General features: G+C 37.1%; 1 protein-coding gene and 1 long non-coding RNA gene across 4 annotated transcripts in view; one reads left to right on the top strand and one right to left on the bottom strand.

The window, feature by feature from the left end:
• Positions 1 to 16,478, top strand: part of NKAIN2 (sodium/potassium transporting ATPase interacting 2) — a 533,834-nt gene that overhangs the window by 454,416 nt on the left and 62,940 nt on the right. The window lies entirely within an intron of this gene.
• LOC120300022 overlaps positions 1 to 16,478 on the bottom strand; it is a 36,434-nt gene that overhangs the window by 11,028 nt on the left and 8,928 nt on the right. The window lies entirely within an intron of this gene.

Genomic DNA, 16,478 nt, shown 5'->3' with positions numbered 1-16,478 from the left:
TCGGGAAGCCAGCAGAGAAATAAGATCATAAGGCCTCTGATTGCAATCATGTTACCATGGAGCTGCTAGGACTGCCAGACCTCCAAGGACAAGCCATAAACAGCACTAGTTCAGCAGCATCGTAACTTGGAATGGTCATACGTTGAAAACTATTTGTAGACTTGTAATTTTATTGCAAATTTTAAAAGAAATACAGAAGAAACAATATACAGAAACAAAAAATAATAATATACATAATATCTTATTTTGTTTTTGTAGATTTTCACGAGTATAGGTATGCAGGTCTTGGTGTATTTGGGTCTTTTCGCGTGTAAGGTTGAGAGTATCTTGGCGACGTTTCAACGAGGTTCCACTCGTCATCTTCAGGCTGGGATCTTCAGCTTCGTGCTTGTGCGAGCAAAGTGTGATCGGAGCTGCCGTCTCTCTATATATATTGGTGTGTGTGTGGAGTGCTGGCTTAGTTGCTGTAGGTGGATTGGTTGGCTGTGTTGGAGTTATTGTTTGTGGATTGTTTGGCTGTTTCATAACATCCTGAGAAGTTGAGGTGCTGGCTGTGTGCCCATTAGTCTTTTGTATTGTAACGACCTGGGTAATGGGTTGTGTGATGACATCGTGAGATCTAGTGTAGTGATATCCTGAGTTCTGTGTTGCACCATCCTGGGTGGTTGGCTGTGTTGTAACATCCTGAGCTTTAGTGTTGTAGCCTCCGGAGTTCTGTGATGTGATGTCCAGGGCTGAAGGCTGTGAAGTAACATACTGGGCTTTGGTTTGGCTCCGAGTTTGCGGTCTAGCTCTGTGTTCATGGCATGTATCCGTTTGAATAAACGTGACGATACCTCCCAGACATCTGGAAACTAGCCCTAATCAACAAACAAGTCCTAGCCACAAAAACTGACACCGGACCCAGAACAACACAGTACGCCACCACCATTCACCCTCACCAGACCCAAACCCAAGCCCAAATCCATCCCTCAGACGTAATGCAACCACCATCCAGAAGCCAAACCACGACGACATCACCAGCTGCTGCACTTCCCTCCGACCCCCACACAAAGCAAACGGACACATGCCATGAACACAGAGCTAAACCGCAAACTCGGAGCCAAACCAAAGCCCGGTATGTTACTTCACAGCCTTCAGCCCTGGACATCACATCACAGAACTAAGGAGGCTACAACGCTAAAGCTCAGGATGTTACAACACAGCCAACCACCCAGGATGGTGCAACACAGAACTCAGGATATCACTACACTAGATCTCAGGATGTCACACAACCCATTACCCAGGTCGTTACAACACAAAAGACTAATGGGCACACAGCCAGCACCTCAACTTCTCAGGATTTTACGAAACAGCCAAAAAATCCACAAATAATAACTCCAACACAGCCAACCAATCCACCTACAGCAACTAAGCCAGCACTCCACATACACACACACACACACACACACACACACACACACACACACCAATATATATAGAGAGATGGCAGCTCCGATCACACTTTGCTCGCACAAGCACGAAGCTGAAGACCCCAGCCTGAAGATGACGAGTGGGACTTTGTCGAAACGTCGCCAAGATACTCTCAATCTTACAAGAGAAAAGACTCGAATACACCAAGACCTGAATATCTTATGCTCACTTCTACTAATGACATTTTACTAATGACTGTTAGATTTTTAATTTTTTAGTTTGCCTGTTTTAATTTTGTATTTCTCCCTACTAATGTTACCCCATTCCCTTATGAACATAATAAAGATTTATTTGATTTGACTAGTAATATGCACACATCCAATGAATTAATTAGTTAGAAAGTTAGAAAGTTAAAAAACCAAAACAAATAAAAGGAAAATTAAAAAGAATAAATTGAAATGAAAAAGAGAGCCCTAAAAATTAACATACATAACATATAAATCATTTAAATATATCACATTTTCATTTAATGATTTAATAACCATATAACTAATTACAAACAAAAAATTATTCATGCTTGCAAATATTATGAAATCAATTCAAATGGTGAATGTGTTGTTTTTTTTAATTAGTAGAAATAACAATCTTTTCAAAAATTGACAATTTACACATTTCTTGAATCCTGTCTTTGACATCTCGGCTAATGGTACCTTTCTAATATTTTAGTATAATTCCTTTTCTTCTAGTTTCTCCACTAATTTCTTAGTATGAAGGTAGTTTTGTATTAATTCTAGACTTCTTAGCCCCTTCTTTCTTCTTTTTAATACCTTATGTTCAGTTGACTGTGCTTTTTAGCTAAATTGTCTTGAGTACTAATTCTACAAATTAAATCGAAAACTGCTTTGGATAGCTGATTCACAATTGTAGGATCTCATTTTCCCAAAGGCTTTCTAATGTTTATTTCTGGGCATCTTCATTAATTATTCCAAGCCTTCTTGTTTCATTCTGGTATTTAAGAACAAACGTTAAGCCACAGTTAAGTATTTTATATACATGCATTATGCAACAACTTGAATATGTGTGCGTGTTGTGGAGTTTCCTTGTTTTACGAGGTGGTCCTTGAAATACTTTAGGAAAAATGAGTAACTGATACATATGTTCAGGCTTTGCAGTTAATTTACAAGTGAGAGCTGTAAATCAAGACAAGCACAGGCCCTTTCTACAATTCATTCAAGAAAACTGATGTTTCTCTGCCTTTTTCCATGGGAGAAAAAAAAGAAAAAAGCCCATCCTATGTCATTGTTTTAAAGAATCCACTCATTAAAGTTATAGGAACTCTCCATATAGCAGAAAGTGCAGTGTTCTTGCTCACCCCAGGCCTGAAGTACTTACAAGCCTAGTAAATAAACAGGCCTGAGGTACTTACAAGCCTAGTAAATAAACAGGCCTGAGGTACTTACAAGCCTAGTAAATAAACAGGCCTGAGGTACTTACAAGCCTAGTAAATAAACAGGCCTGAGGTACTTACAAGCCTAGTAAATAAACAGAGAGAGAAAACTTCCAGAGGAGAGGAAGCATCTTGTACTTGGGGACAATTGTGCTGACTTATTGTTTTCATTGAATTTCTTTTTTCCTCTTCTGCTCATCTTTACTTTGCTTCTGTTTATCTAGGAAGGGTTTCCACCTTAATTCGGGGATCTTAGGGCAACAATTGAAAACCCCTAAAATAGATACAAGTTTTAACATTAGGATGTTATGATAAAGTACGCATTTTGCTGAACAAAAAAAAAATTCATTTATAAGCATGGAGCAGGATTTGCAATCATCTCTGCTCAGTGTCATCCTAGATGGAAATACAAAAGAATGTTTAATGCTGTGATACAGGAGTTACTTTTTATATCTTCTTACTAAGAATCAGCTCATCATTTACGGTAAACACCTCGGCCTGGTCTTGGGAATTTCATTCAGCTGCTTACACTACAGCTGTCAAAGAATTTGTCACACCTCATCTCAAAATAGAAAGTGATTTCTTGTCATTGAACTGCAGCTTTGCCTTAACCACCTCCCTCTCAGCCCCTGTTTTCACTCTTCTCTGAACAGAGTGCTAGTTATAGGCATATCTATAGGTGTTTTCAACACCTTCAAATACACTTTAAAATACATATGTACCAAAATTTTGGAACTGTAAAATACTTACACCTTTTTCTGGGTCCTCAGTTATAATATGGATATTCTGAAGTTTTATAACAATAAAAAATGAAAACAAGCCCTCCCAATTATAATATACAGAGAAAGTGAACTGTGTATTATTTTATATTAGCCAAGCTGAATTTTTTTCTAAAAAATGAAATACTTGTTTTAATAAAAAAATGAATTAAGCATTACGATTTAACAACTGATTTAGATATTCGTTTTATCCAAACAACCACAAATACTGAAATCTAGAATCATATCTACATAATTTGGTAATCTTTCTACTCGCCTCACCAATCTAGATTCTTTGGAATAATAATGATCCCATTACTTCAACTTGCAGTAAATAAAGGTACTATTTTCATTCAGGTACCTGAAAAAGTTTATGAACCATGATTTTTTTTGCCAACCTACCTAGTGGAAGCATTAAGATTATCAAGGAATAAGAAAACTATATAGTAATGTGCAATTGTACATGGTCATGCCCTGAGAAAAATATAAAACTTAATTTAAAATTTGTTGGCTGGTGAGATAGTCTTCATTTCAAATCTTAAAATATATAAAAAAATAGTTTATGGCATACTTGCCAAAATGTGCTGAAATCTACAAATTTTGTGATCAGAAGATTATCAGAAATGCTATTTGGGTCATGGATATGATTAGGACTGCTAACCTAGTTTACACTTTCCTTTTCTTACTGAAAAAATGTTGACGGGTGGAAGGCAGAGGTTACTATTCAAGAATATCTGTTGACAATGTATGGAAGCTTCCATGAGCTAGTTAGTGGAATGAAAGAAGGAAAAATTTGTACTTGAAAAACAAAAACAAAGGTGAAAGATGTTATAGATTTGAATGAGGATGAATGAACTTGTGGAATGAAAGTAATGAATGCTCCCATGAAATTGTAGATTTTGGATAAATTCCTAATGACAGAACAAAAATCTCAGGAAGTATGAGTTGGTATGATCTAAACCAGTGGTTCTCAACCTGTGGGTCGGGACCCCATTTGGGGTCGAACGACCATTTCACGGGGGTCGCCAAACAAGGCTGTCCGCCATTTTTCCCCCTTTTCTTTGGCCACGACCCTGGCAACCGGTGATGTATAAGTGGTTGGGGGTCACCACAACATGGGGAATTGTATTATGGGGTCGCGGCATTAGAAAGGTTGAGAACCACTGATCTAAACTGTTGCAGGTTAATATTAAGGTAGAAATTCATAAATTAGTGACATATTTTAGTTCTTTAAATTGTGTTAATTCACTGGATCCCAAAATACTTGTAACCCTTGCTTAACAACGTACTATCATGTGACTGTATCGCTGAGTGAGGCAATTCTGGCAATCCCTATTACCATTTTTAAGCAAAAACTGTGGGCTGTTAAGTGAGGACTTCACATGGCTGCAATTTGAGACTTCTACCAGTTTCCCACAAATAAAGTCAGTGGAGAAGCTGACTGGAAATTGCAATTCTCAGCAGACCGGATGGCAGATGAGTATTATGGTGTAAGGCAGGGGGATGTAGTAGCAAATGCATGAAGGTTGGGGAAGGGTTACTGCAGCACTCTGTGAATCTATGGAGGCTGGGGAGGGGTGGGTGAGTCCATAGCAGGGGCTTTTCAGGAGAAAAAGTGGTGGGAGCAACTTGCAATATTCCCTGCCCACTTCCCCATTAATTTTGCTTGTGGGAAGCTAACAAGGAAGGTCACAAATAGTGATCACATGACTGCAGGATGCTACAACTATTGTAAGGGTGAACTGGTTGCCAACCACCTGAATTGTGATTAAGTGATTGTGGGGGTACTGCAGTGGCCAGAACCTCAATGATTGATCATAAGCACCAGTCTTTCAGCACTCCTGCAACTTTGAATGGTCATTGAACAAGTGCTGGTTAACTGAGCTCTACCTGCAAATTAGAAGCTACTTAGAGCTCTTCATTTCAGATATATTTAAGCACATGTCTTTTCACATGTACATAGAGCTAAGGTTAATTCAATTGTTTAATGTAAAAGACTGAAAGAATCAGTGAAAGGCAGAAGACTGAGAGAGTTTCTGGATATGTGGAGGACCCAAATGATTTGCAACAAATATTTTGCTAATACTTGGTCACCCCCATTTCTAAATCTTCTGGTGGGGCGTTTTTCTGTGTGTGGTTGAATCAAATTGCCTTCATTATACAAACCATAATTTGCTACATAGGCCTTTAAACTATACCAGTTAAATTGGTTAAATTGATTTGATAGACTGATTATGTGCCATCAAGTAAATCTTGACTCTTAGCAACTTTTCTTCATGAAGTTTTCTTCATGATTTTCTTCAGGATGATCCGTCCCTAACCTGATACCTTAGGTCTTCCATCACTACTGTAATTGGGTTTAATCACATTGTTGCTGATTAGCCACGTCTTCTCCATCCTTCCCAGCATTTACATTTTTCTAGTGACCTAAATCTTCACATAATATATCCAAAGTACAATAATTTGCACAGTACAGTCATTTGTACCTTGAGTGAGAAATTGGGTGTTGATTTGTGTGATGATCCTTTTGTTTGTTTTCTTGGCTGTCCATGGAATTTTTAGGAATCTTCTCCGACACCAAAGTTCAGAGGCATCAGTACTCTTCCTATCATCCTTTTTCAAAGTCCAACTTTTTCTTCCAAAGAGTATTGCGTGAAATACCATTGTTTGCACCAATTCTCATTTTTGTAGGTCTAAGCATTTGAATATTTTTTGCAAGCCCTTTATGGTTACTCTACCAAGTGCTAGTCTGCAACAGATTTCTTGTCTCCTTGTTCCTTTACAGTTTACAATTGATCCCAAAAGGAAGAAGACACCTACCATGATCATTGTCAGTTCTAAGGCTCGTTGTTCTAATTATTGTTATTAGTTTACTCCTAGTCCCATTTTTTAAATACGCCCTTTGACTTTTATTATTGTAACTTGCAGATCATTTACATTTTCAGCTATCAGAGTAATGGCATCAGTATAACACAGGTTATTGATGTTTCTTTCTCGAATTTTAAATCCATGGTCATCTTCTTCCAATCCATCTTCCGTTGATAAATATTCAATATATAGGTTGAACAAATAAGGAAAGAGTATACAATCTTGTCATATTCCATTGCCATCCTGGAGCCAGTATGTTTTGCCATGTTCTGTCTGTACTGGACTTCCTGACCTGTATGTAAGTTTCTCTTTTATCTTTATTAAGTAGTTGAAATGAGAGACTGCATTTTAATATCTTTATACTTATTTAATGGCCTTTTCAGAGTCTTTAGGAATAATTAGTGCTTCTGAAATTACTTATTAATTGTGCAATACCGTAGAAGAGGGTGGAAAGGGGAAAGTATTTTCAAGTTCACTCTTGTTAAAAAAAAGAATATGGGAGAAATCATTTTATTTTTTTAAAACTCAAAAGCAAATGTTCTTAAAGAAATTTTATTATATTATCCCTGGGAAAGTGACTAGCTGATCACTTAAGCAATAAGTGAAAGAAAGAGTAATACTAGTTATTTGACAGAAGAGTTAAATCAAGCCAGTTGAATGAATAACTGAATTCGTACTTAACTGTCAAAGTTTAAATCAGTAAGATCTTGGGGCCACAACTACAAACTAAGGTCTCAAATAAATTTTTTATGCTTTAAAATTGTGCACGATCATGCTTTTTCATAGGAAGAAATTCTGCTTTTTTCTAGATTCCAGCATTAAGATTTTTTTTCTCTTTAGACTAAAATTTGCCTGTTAGCTGCAATGAATACCAACTGCAAGTTTTTTGTTTTTCTTTTAAATCCATTGCTCCTTTTGTGTTGAGCTATACAATTCATCAAACATCTGCAACTGAACTGTAGGATGAACTTGCAGAGATCAAGTGCATGAAAAAAATCCTTTGTTTTTCTTTCAGTTTTAATATATTTCCCTTTTTGGCAACAGCAAAACTTATACCAAATGGAGCACTCAGCATAAGTTTTCTAATAAGCAAAAGCACCAGGCAAGGGGCTACACTTTCACCCTCGTTATCTGTAATTGCTTTAGAAGGTTTATCAGACAAGCTTTGGAGAGACAGAAAAATTTTGGGATTCAAATCCAAGGAGAGCAATACAACCTGAAATGCTGTGCATATAACGTAGTACTGACCATTATGCAGCCACAGAGTGCCACAGTTGATGAAAACAATCGAAGACTTTGGTAAAATCACCAGATACAAAATCTGGGTAGCTTACAGCATTAAAAGCATTACAGTGATAAAAGATAAACAAAGATAAACATTCTAAAACAATGACAATGAAAATTACAATCAAAATAGAACTATAGTTAAAAGGAAGGGAGGGAGGCAGCAGGATGCAGGGAAGTGGGATTGGCTCGTAATTCATCAACCACCTCCAGTATGATGCTCCTTCTTGGGCTCCAATCCAGCTGTCAGAGCCAAATCTTCAGGCCCTGATCAGGCCAGCCGATCTAACCTCAAGGGGCAAGGTGTTCCAAAGGGACGGGGCTGCAGCAGAGAAGACTCTTCTCCTGGATCCCACCAGCTGGAATTAACTGATGGGGCCCGCAACATGCCTCTTCTGCCAATGCAGGTGGGGCAAGCCAGTTCTAGTAGGCTGAAATGGTTCCTTAATGTAAAGAAAGCAAATACGTAATATTTAACCGCAGAAGAAAAACAAATTGCAAAAAAATGTGTACCTATAATAAAAACTCCAGCAAAATATTTGCGACTTCATCTGACAGGATGCAATAAAGACTTATTTCAGAACAGTTATAATAAATTATGGAAAACAATTTTAAAAGGTGTGCAAACTTTAAACTTTCTTGACTAAGACTTATCCAACTGTAAAAATGCAATACTATCCAAGATGAACTGTTTATTTCAAATGATTCAAATTCCAGAATAAAGACAAGTATCATAAAGTGATTTAAAAAAGAGAAAACACCAAACTTTAAAATTTTGCAGCGTTCAAAAGAAAGAGGTATCCTTTATTTCATAAACTTAAATTATATTACTGTGCTGGTTGTCTATCATGGATAACAGAATGGATTAAATCCCCAAAGAATAGAATATCAGTCATAGAAGGAGCCAATTTAGCCAATGCACTTCATAGATATTTAGGATACAAACAAACAAAAGGAAAAGAATTTGAAAGCACATATTATAAGACAAAGTTTGATTTTAAAAAATGGAATCTTTAACAAGAATAGGTCCAGCAACTCCACCATTAGCTCCAGGGTCAAAGGCATTATACATTATACATTATAGTATGAAACAGTTTATGTTATACAGATTCAATTATAATTTTAAATACTTTTAGGAGATTATTTAAAGTTTTGTGTACATCAGTCACTTCTGCCCAGAAGCTGACCAATGTTCATTTTCCTTGTAGGAGAGAACACTTTATTGAGATTCATTGTAAGACAGAAATTGAAAAACATCTTTTCTACAGGTGGTTCTCACTTATGACTATTTGTTTAGTCGCCATTTGAAGTTGCAACAATGGTGCTGAAACAAATATCTTACAACCAGTCCTTCCAAAAAGCAAAGTCAGTGGGGGAGTTGGATTCATTTAACAACTCTAGTGATTCGCTTTATGATGATAGCAAAATAAGGTAGTAAAATTAGGCACAACTCAGTAAATTAGTTTACTGACAGGAATTGTGGTTCCAATTGTAGTCATAAGTTGAGATCTACCTGTACTTTCTTCTAAATTCTTTATCACAGTTTCATTGTCTAAATTGTTACCTTTTGGGAGGAGGCTTCGTGGTATCCGAAGCAGAACATCCAGATTCAGTCACAGTTTTGTTCCATACAGTATTAACCTTGTGAACTTTAAAGCTTTCTCCTTCCATTATGTATTCAAGATGGACAGTGATTAATATTTATGTGTTACTTATATGTAAGGGTGTAGGTCTATATATATGTTGTATATAGTATGTTTAAACATGTGTTTAAACACATATGTGTACACTTTGAAAGCAAGCAACTAAATTTGATTTTTAATGTGTGCATTGTGCCCACAGTAAAAATGACAATAAAGATTATCTATCTATCTATCTATCTATCTATCTATCTATCTATCTATCTATCTATCTATCTATCTATCTATCTATCTATCTATCTGCCTATCTATCTATCTATCTATCTATCTATCTGCCTATCTATCTATCTATCTATCTATCTATCTATCTAAATGTTTAAGTAAGCATGTAATTGACTATGAATACTATCTTATCTGCAATTCCCCATGAAAAACTCATTTCTATTTTTTTGAAAATAGGACTCAGGTCAACTATATTTAGCCCAATGATAAATGGACTTTGGTGTTCTTCTCCTAGGTGAAAGTAATGCTAGACAGACTCTGTATGGTTCAGTTGCCATTCACACTATGACCTCAGGAAAGCATTTCTCAAAATGGTCCATTTATTATTTCACCTGTCATTCAAATTACTAGAACTACAAAACTTGTGAATGGTAAGAAATTAAAGTCAAAATACCATGGTTATACTTAATGTTTCTCTAATTGAAGTGCAATTTCTGTGGCTTCAAAAATAGTTTAGGAGGAAATATAGCTGGACAACAGCCTGTGAACACAGCTGCCAAGCAAAGGAGTAAATCAACACTTAAATCAATGATAGCTATTTTACCACAGAAGAAAATTGGATCAGACATATCAAACACCTGATACAGTAGGGCAGACATGTCAAACTTGCAGCGTCACGTGACGTCATGCGATGTATCAGAACCTTTTCCCCATTGCCGGCAATGGGGTGGGCACGGTTTCCTCGTGACGCGTCCGGCCCATGGGCCAGCAGTTTGACACCCCTGCAGTAGGGAACTTGTTGGCTCCCTAGCAACTTAAGTTTGTAGTGGAATACATCATTACCATCATTACTAACAAGAATTTGTAGTTATCAGATTTAACTGTGCCTATGGTTTAATAATCATTTTTGAAAGTATAATGGTCTGTAGTGATGATAATACACTTTTTAATGAGCATTCCAGCTTTAAATAATGAAACACAGTAAACAGAAAATTAGTATTAATATTATCAATATTATTTTATTAAACTGTTCAAATGATAGTACTTCCACAGATCAAAACAACTCATGTAGTGCAGAAAATAATTTAAAAATATAAAGATTTCTCCTATTTTAATTCTTTCCTGTAGACAGTTAAAAAAAAAGTTGTCAAGCATTTAGCAGGCCATAATAGAGCACTTGCTGTCAGCCATGTTTACATGGTACCTTGCAAACTTCCTTACAGTTTTTGTAAAATAGAGCAATATTATTATCTAGAATTTATAGTCACAGGTAGGTTATTTGTGGATTATCTTCTACAAAATAATATGAGTGTGAGCATCCTTGTTGAGCTATCTTTCCTGCAGTCAGCAGCAGTAAATATTGCACTGACATGCTGTTTCTTTGCAAAGAATGTGTTTTTAATCATATTAGGCCACTAATGAAGAAATAGCTTGAGAGCAACTTTTATGAAGCCAACCTATTTAAATATTTGCAATCTGAGCACCATGGAAATGAAAGATAATCAGAAAAAAACTTTGCAGATCAATAGGATGCTCTTCGTGCTATATATAAAAATTGAGAATTTATTTTATGAAATTATAATTAATTAATTAACTTTTCAGATTTGGCAGTGGGAATTAAGATTGACAGATTGGCCGTCCCCAATCTTTTTGGCACCAGGGACCAGTTTCTTGGAAGATGAATGTTCTGATTGCTACTATATAAGACAGTGGTTCTCAACCTGAGGGTCGGGACCCCATTTGGGGTCGAACGACCATTTCACGGGGGTTACCAAACAACGCAGTCTGCCATTTTTTTCCCCTTTTCCTTAGCTGTGCTACTCCCTTTTATTCTATTGGCTTTGAAAAACCAATAGGAATTGTCCAGGCTGTCTCTGCCCTGCTGAGCCCGCCAAAAGTCCCATTCTGCAAACGGTGCTGCACCAGTTGAGTAGTCCTCGACTTACGACTGGTTGAGTAGTCCTCGACTTATGACCGGTTGGGGGTCGCGGCATTAAAAAGGTTGAGAACCACTGATATAAGAGAATCTGGAAAGAACAAAAAAAACAATAATTTTTTTCCTAAATTTAGACTAAATTCTATGAATGATGTTTTAAAGAATTGGGTAGGTTTATCATAAAGAAAAGACTAAGGAAATACATGATAGTATTAGCAGTTTATAATACTTGAAGGAAAGAGGATTTATTCTCCATAGTATCTGAAGGTAGTAACCAAGGGATGGAAACTCTGCAAAGGAAGATCCACACTTACATTTTTTTATCATAAGTGTTATTAACTGGTGAGGTGGACTATCTCATGATTCATAATGTTCAATCACTAGAAGTTTTCAGTCACATACTAGATAATCATTTGTCTGGGATGCTATGTAGATTCCTGCCCTGGGCAGAGAATTGAACTAGAAGACTTCCAAAGTCCATTCTAACACTATAATTAATTGTTCTATAAAGTGCTAGAATTTTTAGTTATTTTACTATTTAATTTCTAGAAGCGATGTGGTGGCCTAGAGGTGTTAACTTTCATCCTCATAATCAGAAGGCTGTGACCAATCCTAGGTAGAAGCTTATATTTCTCTCTCTGAGCGCAAAGAGAAAATATCTCCTGTGAGCTTCACATAGGCATCAGGAAGGGCATCCAGCCAGTAAATGCTCAGCTCCTTTCAGTCGCCCTGACTCCATCTGATGCAAGGGATTACAGTATCATTAAAAGAAAAAAAACCTGTTTAATTTCTAGAAGAGTTTCTTTCTATAGGAGTTCAATTCTCCCTAGAAACAGTATCTTCTGTACCAGGTTTAGCACCATGTGCTTGTAATACATTACAATCTACTTGCAGCTACTTCACCTAGATTTCGAATAGTTAAATGGGCAGTAAAGATGTCATGGACATAGATTACTTCATTTTCAATCATTTCTACTGACTTACTTGGCTAGCAATCTAGCCATTATTGCTATTTTTAAAATGGAATCAATACTTTGGAAGTAAACATGCTATTGATTTTTCAATTACATACAGGTACATTTCTCCAAATACCGTAAATAATAGCTTGGGAGTCTTATTTGTACCAGCAAATAAATGCAGGACATTTATAGAGGACAGTGGGATCATTTTAATATTGAACTGCCTGGAGTATATTTGGAATTTGAACAGACCTACTAAAAAGATAAAGCACCACTGGTCATTGATCAATGATCACTGGTCAATGATCATTACAGTGTTGTTTTTAAAAAAGCTAGAATTCAAAGCACAGACATCTTGAAGGGGGAATAAGAAAAGACAAATGACAAAACATATTAAGACAGCTGTGTGGCTTATTTTCTTGTTTCTGTTAGGACATTGGTTTTCAACCTGTGGGTCGGGACCCCATTTGGGGTCAAATGACCATTTCACGGGGGTCGCCAAACAATGCAATCCGCCATTTTTTCCCCCTTTTCCTTAGCTGTGCTACTCCTTTTATTCTATTGGCTTCTGAAAGCCAATAGAATAGACTCTCTTGAATAGAGTCTAATTCTATTGGCTTTCAAAAGCCAATAGGAATTGTCCAGTCTGTCTCTGCCCTGCTGAGCCCGCCAAAAGTCCCATTCCGCAAACGATGCTGCACCAGTTGAGTAGTCTTCAACTTACGACCGGTTGAGTAGTCCTCGACTTACGATCAGTTGGGGGTCGCGGCAATTAAAAGGTTGAGAACCACTGTGTTAGGAGCTATGAGATTTATTTTCTTTTTTCTGATATCAGGATACAAATACATCATGGCATCATTTGGTTGAGACATCAATATACATGTGGTATTTTATTATCATAGTTTGCTATAGATGCTGCTGATTTAGAGGAGTGTCTCTTGGTCTAGTAGTCTATCCTTCCAGTTTGTTGTGAAAAAGACTGGAAGAGAGAATGCTATGTACAGTATATTGTTGTGAGCTCCAGGAGAAAAGATAGGCTATCAGTCTAATAAATGAGTAAATAATTTTCATTCCCATGGATTCAGATGTCAAGAAAAGGTACATGGTACAATCTTCCTTCTGATTAAGCTCTGATTACAAATTGTTAATTTTAAAGTGTTCTGTGATGTAATAGTTAGAGGAAATAGTTAGAGGAAAATCACTAAGAAATTCTTGTTCTTTTCTAGAACAAATATTTATGTTGAACTTTGATGGTATTCTAGTATTTGACAGTCTCAGAATGGCATTTACGACTACCATACAGTTGTCCTGCTTGAAATGGATTGAAATATACCAACTGCAGAATTTATTGTGGGTAATATATTCCTTTGGGGAAGAATATATATTTTAAACGTAGAGGATTGCATACTTCCTCCTAAAGCTTTTAGTTCTTACATATCTGGCCATATTTCACTTCAGCTAAATCTGTATTTTTTCTCTGGGTAATGCTCTCACGACTATAAGCATTACTTGACTAATCTCAGTTGTCTAATAACCATGATTCTCCCCCCTTCCTTTGCAGAAGATTTAATTTTGTAAGTAGCATTAGAAATGTACTGCTGCTACCTTTTAGAAATAGATCCATAGATATTTTCCTTGCTCTGTATTTGAGAAGTGTGAGATCTCAAAGCCGCTTTATTGCTTGGCATGGCCTGGCATTTCTTCTTATCATGCAGCTGCACAGATCATCTGTTTTTGAAGATGGCTACATGACTTCAAGCCTACTGTGTAATGTCATCTTGCATTCCCTTCTAGTCTGCCAATTAAATTTTCCTGCTTCAGTTTGGATTTAGCTAAGGCAATGAATCCAGCTATAATAAGGTCATACTTTCAGTTTAGCCCGATATTTCACTTGAATGTAAACTTCTCTTCCTTTCTCCTCCCCACACAAACCAAGCAATCATTCCAATCATTCCATCTTACAGTGTGTCTCCAACATTTTTTTGACCCATAACATTTGTAACCAGCTTCTTGCTTATCTTATCTTTTCTTGTTCTTAATTTGATCAGGGCCTGTATATATAGAGAGTGTTCTCCAATTGGCTTGGGGATTTGGGGTGGTAGGCTTTATTATAATAGTTTTTTGGATATAAAGACATTTACATGGTGTTTGTTACATTTTTGGTTGACACATTGAAAGGAAGGAGGAGAGGTGCTTCGCTAGTCTAAGTAAACCTTTGTCCCACGGGAACCAACGTCATCAGCTGCTGCCAAGATTGCAGGCTGGGTGTTTGGTGAAAGACCCGCCAAGAAGGTGTATTGGGGAACGTAGTTGCTTGCATAGCTTTAGGGGTGGGATTTCTTAACTTTGTATTGGGGAATTGTTATGTATGTCTTCAGACTTGGTTTCACTTTTGACGTGCCGATACTTTGTAACTAATAAACATGTTCTTTGAGGAATTTCCAAGCCTCAGAGTTCTGCTTTATTTGTCTCTGTCAATCAGAACCATGATATCTTCACAATGATAGTGTCATGGGGCTCCTTAAGATTCAGTTTTATCCCTCATACTGGCTGCTTCACTAACATGGTCTGCACAGTGCTCTGAAAAGCTCCAGGGTCTCCTTGCTTTCCACAGCAGTGTGCAGGCCACATTAGGCAAGCAAATGGGTTGCTTTGTCCTTACTTTTAATAGTAAAAAACCTTTTCCAGTGTTATAACAATGTAACTATGCCAGGTAACTTTGGTTATTGTGACTTTGGTTGTATATTTACATAAGAAAATGTTAATGGAATTTATTCTGTTGTAATTAGACCAACTGAAGACCATAACAATAAAGTTTATTATTACCTTGTAGCAATGACAGTATAGCTTAGAAGAATAATTTCACAAATGGTACTAAAAAAGAGAAAAATTTTAGTGCTGCTAAATGTTGAATAAAAACAAAGCTTTTATCAATTCTGTTTCACCTTGCTTCTGCATTTAAAACAAAAATTAGTGGGGATGGTGCAGGATCCAGGAAGTAAAAATAGAGCAAAAAATATAATTGAAAAGGAGAAATGCGTTTCAGACACTAGAAATTGAGGACATTAGCCATCCAATTACAAGCAACATCACACTATTGGCTTTTATAAAAAAAAAACTGATTTTACTACAACAATTATATTACCCTTTGTACCATTGCCACATCCAAAGTCTTTAATACAAACTTTAACAGAAATATAACACTTCAAGGTACAACAGAAATATGTTTACAATCTGTTGCTAGTTCCAGTTTTTTAAAGATAGGGAAAAGATTATCCTCAAGTTAAAACTAGTGAATTTGAGAACAAAGAGAGTTCTCAAAGCAAAATTCCATGAAAGCTGGTTAGTTGAAATACGCTACCTCTTCTCAACCTCAAACTCTACCTTATGCGGGATTCTTATATCATCCTACACTGAGTACAGAGACCTGCACTTGGCTCAGTGAAGTGAATGAACTTTCCAATCTGATTTTTCTGTCTTAATGTTCTCTAGATCAAGGGTCCCCAATTCCTAGGCCACGGCCCACTACCGGGCTATGGTCTGTTCAAAATTAGGAGTCCCCAACTCCTCTAGTTGTGAGAGAGATGGACAAGCACGAGTGAATGCAAATGAAACGTCACATGAGAGTGCCCTGGGCTCACACTAATGGAGCTTCACTCATGAGCACAAGCGCCCTCTGTTCAAGTGTCCTGCACTAACGCGAGTGGAGCTCTGCGTGCAAGTGCCTACTGCTCATGTGAGTGGAGCTTTGTGTGCAAGCACCCGCCACTCACGCACAAAGCTCCATTCATGTGAGTGGAGGGCACACATGCACGGATGGAGCTGTGCACGCATGCATGCACCTGCCACTTACACACACATCCCGGGCTGGGCCACCAAGCTGGAAAGCTTGGGGACCGCTGCTCTAGATGACTTCCCTAGATGAGCCCCTCATTAATATTGAGGCTTTCT

This window comes from Crotalus tigris, unplaced genomic scaffold (assembly GCF_016545835.1).
Source record: "Crotalus tigris isolate CLP2741 ecotype Arizona unplaced genomic scaffold, ASM1654583v1 scf7180000017611.44802233496:7321179, whole genome shotgun sequence".
NCBI lineage: Eukaryota > Metazoa > Chordata > Lepidosauria > Squamata > Viperidae > Crotalus > Crotalus tigris.
The sequence above is the reverse complement of the archived record's forward strand: the minus strand, read 5'-3'. Positions and strand labels throughout refer to the sequence as shown.